The sequence below is a fragment of the Chenopodium album genome, chromosome 15 (genome assembly GCF_948465745.1).
Source record: "Chenopodium album chromosome 15, dcCheAlbu1.1, whole genome shotgun sequence".
NCBI classification, from domain to species: Eukaryota; Viridiplantae; Streptophyta; class Magnoliopsida; order Caryophyllales; family Amaranthaceae; genus Chenopodium; species Chenopodium album.
The window spans coordinates 25,433,863-25,438,996 of NC_137848.1; the positions used below are offsets into that span (position 1 = coordinate 25,433,863).

A 5,134-nucleotide genomic window follows, 5' to 3' on the forward strand; every position below is an offset into this window, starting at 1 on the left:
CATAAAAAATAAAGATGGCATCCTTTTAAATAAGAGCATTTAGGGGTCTAGCAATTTGTGAGAAATCCTTGATGAATCTCCTATAGAACTCGGCATGCCCCAAAAAGGATGTTACTCCTCTTACATTGATCGGAGGTGGCAATTTTTCTATCACTTCAACTTTTGCTTTATCAACCTCAATCCCCTTGCTTGAAATCTTGTGACCAAGGGCGATTCCCTCTTTAACCATGAAGTGGCATTTCTCCCAATTTAAGACCAAGTTGACCTTCTCACATCTTGCAAAGCATTTACCCAAATTGGAAAAACAATCTTCAAATGAGAGGCCTCCTACCGAGAAATCATCCATGAACACTTCCATTTCGGCTTCAAGCATGTCCCCAAAGATACTCATCATGCATCTTTGAAAGGTCGCCAGTGCATTGCAAAGTCCGAACGGTATCCTCCTATATGCAAAAGTACAATATGGACAAGTAAAAGTTGTCTTCTCTTGGTCATCCGAGTTTATGGGGATTTGAAAGAAACCCGAATAACCATCAAGAAAGGAGTAATACTTGTGCTTGGTTAGTCTCTTAAGCATTTGGTCGATAAAAGGGAGGGGAAAATGATCCTTGTTAGTGGATACATTTAGACGTCTATAGTCTATGCACATCCTCCAACCGGTCACCTTTCTAGTTGAAATGAGATCACCATTCTCATTTCCAACTACGGTCATTCCTCCCTTTTTAGGGACCACATGAACGGGGGAAACCCATCTAGAATTCGAAATGGGAAGATGATGTCGACATCAAGGAGTTTGGTGATTTCTTTCTTCACCACCTTCCCCACTTGAGGATTGAGTTTCCTTTGCCTCTAAATGGAAGGCTTATCACCCTCCTCAAGTTTTATGTGGTGCATACATAAAGCGGGACTAATACCTTTGAGGTTATCAATGGTATGGCCTAAGGCACCTTGGTGAGTTCTCAAAACTTCACATAACATTTGAGTTTTGCACTTGTTCAAAGAGGAATTCATAATTACCGGAAAAGTTGAATTAGGAACAAAAAACACATACCTTAGGTGTGATGGTAGAGGTTTTAACTCTACCATTGGAACACCCTTACCTTCTCTTGAGGTAGCTATCTCTAATGCATCATGACTCGTGATTCCCATGCATACTTGCTCAATGCTCTCTTCCGTACTTCTTTCAAGCATCTCTTCATACAATGCCATCTCCTTTCTTTGCTTACCTATCTTTTCCTTGTTCAAAAGGACATTCTCAAGGGCACCGTTACTAGTGAGAAAGTGCTCATGCATAGAAGTCACAATAGAATTGATAGTATCAATCATCATAAAATTATCAAGATTAGAGCTTAGGTACTTCATGCTCTCATTCAAATGAAATTCTATCACCTCATCTCCTACCTCTAGTGAAATTTTAGCACTTTTAACATCTATTAAAGCGCCCGAAGTAGCAAGAAAAGGACTTCCTAGAATTATTGGAATGCTAACATCTTCATCCATCTCTAACACAACAAAATCCACCGGGATTACCAACTTTCCCACCCTTAGAGGAACATCCTCTACCTTACCCTTTGGAAATTTGATAGAACGATCGGCCAATTGTAAGGTAATATTGGTGGGTTGAAGTTCCCCTATCTCAAGTCTTTGATATACCGAATATGGTATAAGGCTAACACTAGCCCCAAGATCACATAAAGAATTATCAATTTGCATTTTATATATTACACAAGGGATAGAAAAGTTACCGGGGTCTTTCAATTTCGGTGGCATTTTGTTCATGATAATTGCACTACAATTCTTGATGAGATTCACCATTTCCACCAACTCACACTTTCTCCTTCCACTTAAAATGTCTTTAAAACTCTAGCATAGTTAGGCATTTTCTTAATAGCATCGGTAAAAGGAATTGAAAGGTGAATTTGTTTCAATGTTTCAAGGAACTTTCCAAATTGCACATCTAATTTCTTTCTAAAAAATTTGTGGGGATATGGTAGTTTTTGCAATTGTTTTGTTTCTCTCTCTTTTTCTCTTTTCTCTTCACTCTCTTTTTCAAAATCTTTCTCTTTTTCACATTCTCTTTCTTTTTCACATTCTTTTTCTTTTTCTTTCTCATGATATTTTCTCTCCTTCTTGCTCAAAATCACTCTCAAGGGGTGGCTCACTAAAGATCACTTTCTCATTGCTTCTTTTAAGGAAACTCTCCTCCAACACCATCCCTCTTTTAGTTGATATAGCATTTACGAGTCTCTTAGCATCTAGTCCTTGGGGTGGGAGTTTGGAAGTGCTAGTCCCTTCCTTTAAAGCATTGACCAATTGAGAAATTTGTGTTTCAAGCATTTTATTATGGTTCATGACTTCACTAAATTTCTTATCACTAGAGGCCATGAATGTATTGAACATTTTGGTTTGACTTTCCATCATTTCCTCTAAGTTAGACCTACTAGCTGGTGCTTGTGCATAGTAGTTGTCTTGGGGAGCTCTATTACCTCTCACATTCGAATTGGAAGAATTTTGATTAGAAGAACCTCTATTGTTATTATTGTTCCAATTATTCATATTATTAGAGTTCCCCCCTTGGTGATATTGGCCTTAATTCCCATAGTTCCCTTGGTTATTATGATTATGGTTACCATAACCACCTTGTTGGTTGTAGTTACCTTGGGGATTTTGGTCCCTTTGGTTTCTATTTCCCCATTGGTTTTTGTTATGGTAATCATAATCATTTCCTCTTTGGTTATAGGAATTTCCCCCTTGTTCTCTTCGATTAGGTGGTAAGTATCTTTGATTGTCATTCCTAGGTCTATTATCATAAGACAAAGCATTGACTTGTTCATTTTCATTTTCATTACCATCTTCATAATGGGGTTGGGGTTGGGAATTGTAATTAGAAGAACAGGTGTCATGGTCATATGACCCACAATTTTCACAAAATAAGCACCCATTTTGCATGTTCTTAGATGTAGAAGGAGAAAAGTTAGAATTCATACCTCTCCCCTTAGATTGGGAGGGATGCTCTTGATGCGAAGTGGAGGTCTCAAGTTTCGCCTTGATGGATGTTATCTCCTCGCCAAGGTTGGCGATTCGGGATGTCAAACTATTAATGGCGTTGAGGTGATCGACGGAGTAAACCGCACTCCCTCCTTTGCTTAGAAACTCCCTCTCTCCTTCTTGCTAATCCATGTGTTGCGTCACCACATCCTTAATTATTTCAATGACTTGCTCCTCCGTTTTGTTCATAATCGGGCCACCTGCTCCCGCATCCAAGCTAGTCTTTCCTTGTGGGCTCAAGCCTCCATAGAAAATTTGAAGCACTTGGTAAGTCGGAATGCCATGATGAGGACACTCCCTTTGATATTCTTTATACCTTTCCCATGCCTCGTATATGGTTTCACTAGCTTTTTGACGGAAACCTTGGATCAATGAACTTGCCTCAGCCGTCTTCTTTTGAGAATAAAATCTCCCTAAGAAAGCCGTGGTGACCTCGTCCCAAGTTCTCAAGGAGTTAGGTCTCACCTCCTTCTCAAGCCATTCAAGAGCCCTTCCTATCAAGGAAAAACGAAATAGCTTTAGTCTCATAAATTCTTGAGTGACCCCATTTACCTTGATCATGTTGCAATATTTTTCAAACTCGTTCAAATGTGCAAGAGAGATCTCATGTTTTGCTCCACTAAATTACCTCCTTTCAATCAAATTTATCATTGCGGGCCGAATTTCAAAACCATTGGCTTGAGTAACGGGGGGAGAAATTCCACTTGAAACTCTATAAGCTCCTGGAGTTCCCAACTCCTTCAAAGGTCTTTGAGGTGGTGGTTCCGCGTCACCCATTTAATCTTGTTGCTCTTTGAGATCGAACTCCCTAGTTGGGGAAGAAGTTAACGACCTAGAACCGGCTCTCCTTCTATAAGTTTGCTCAATCTCAGGATCTTAAGGCACCAAAATCTTATTATGAGTTCTGCGCATACACTCTCAACAAATTACAATTAGTAACAAGGCCATAAGTGTAGCATAAAATAAACACACTGTTTTTGAATTTTTATTGTTTTATGGTGAACTAGACTCAAGTAATAAATTAGCAATCAACAACACCATTCCCCGGCAACAGCGCCATTTGATGGGCGTTAGAACGGTCGCACATTCCACACTTATAAACAAACATCCTACGAACCAAGCATAATGATAAGCAAGAGTTCGGTCCACAAGGAACGGGATATGGTTGCTAAAGATCTTAACACTTAAGTTAATTAGAAGTCTATGGTGAATTGGGGTTCGTCAAGTAGACAAACGAACTATGATTATAATTCGATGGATTAAAGACATTAGGGAATGGGATCCACTCAACCAAGGCAATTAGGCAAATGGGGAGGAAAGTAGACAAGATATAGCAAGGACTATATGTAAGATCAACCTCATGCAATTAGAAACAACTCACACTCCAAACTTAGGTTCCTTTTTAGTTTAGCAATAGAAGATACATAATCAAATTGCATTCACATTTTCATGTCAAACTAAGCATATTATGCTATCAAGCTTCTAAGTCACGGGTAGCTAATCTTATCATGAAGAACTAACAAGCAATCTCATATAACCAATTTAAATGCAATACAAACGTCAATGCTTCTCCCACAATTGCATAACTCACCCAAAAGTTGAGCTTCACCCAACCCCTAGCAAGAAGACTACTCACAACTCATATTAATCAACATGCAAACAAGTATTAGGGTTCTAACTACTTCAATAATTAGGGAAAAGTGGTTAACAATTGAATAAACTATCATCCAACAACAAATTATCAAGAACTAAGGAGATTCAAGTAGCATGCAAATACCAAATAAAATCAAAAATTAAGTAGAAGAAGGTGGAAGAAATTACTAATTGAAGCTTCAAATGTTGATTACAAAGTGCTAAACCTTGAGAATATCTCTTGAAATTCACTATTACAATGATTGAATTGATGAAAACTAAGCTAAATTATCAAAAAGAAATGTTTCAAACTAAGAGGAACTTCTAAAAACTAAGCTACTATTGTCCACCTTACAAAAGAGCTCAAGGGGAAGTATTTATACTCCCTGAAATACATAGGTAAATCTGTCAAAATAAAACGAATTCCAAGCGAGGAGCGCCTGCTCCTAGATGA

General features: G+C 38.4%; 1 non-coding gene across 1 annotated transcript; it reads left to right on the top strand.

Annotated features, from left to right (window-relative positions):
* The first annotated feature begins 3,325 nt into the window (after window positions 1-3,325).
* Window positions 3,326-3,427, top strand: LOC145583537 (small nucleolar RNA R71). Its single transcript, XR_014100177.1, has one exon. It is a non-coding gene; the product is annotated as a small nucleolar RNA R71 (small nucleolar RNA).
* The last annotated feature ends 1,707 nt before the right edge of the window (window positions 3,428-5,134 follow it).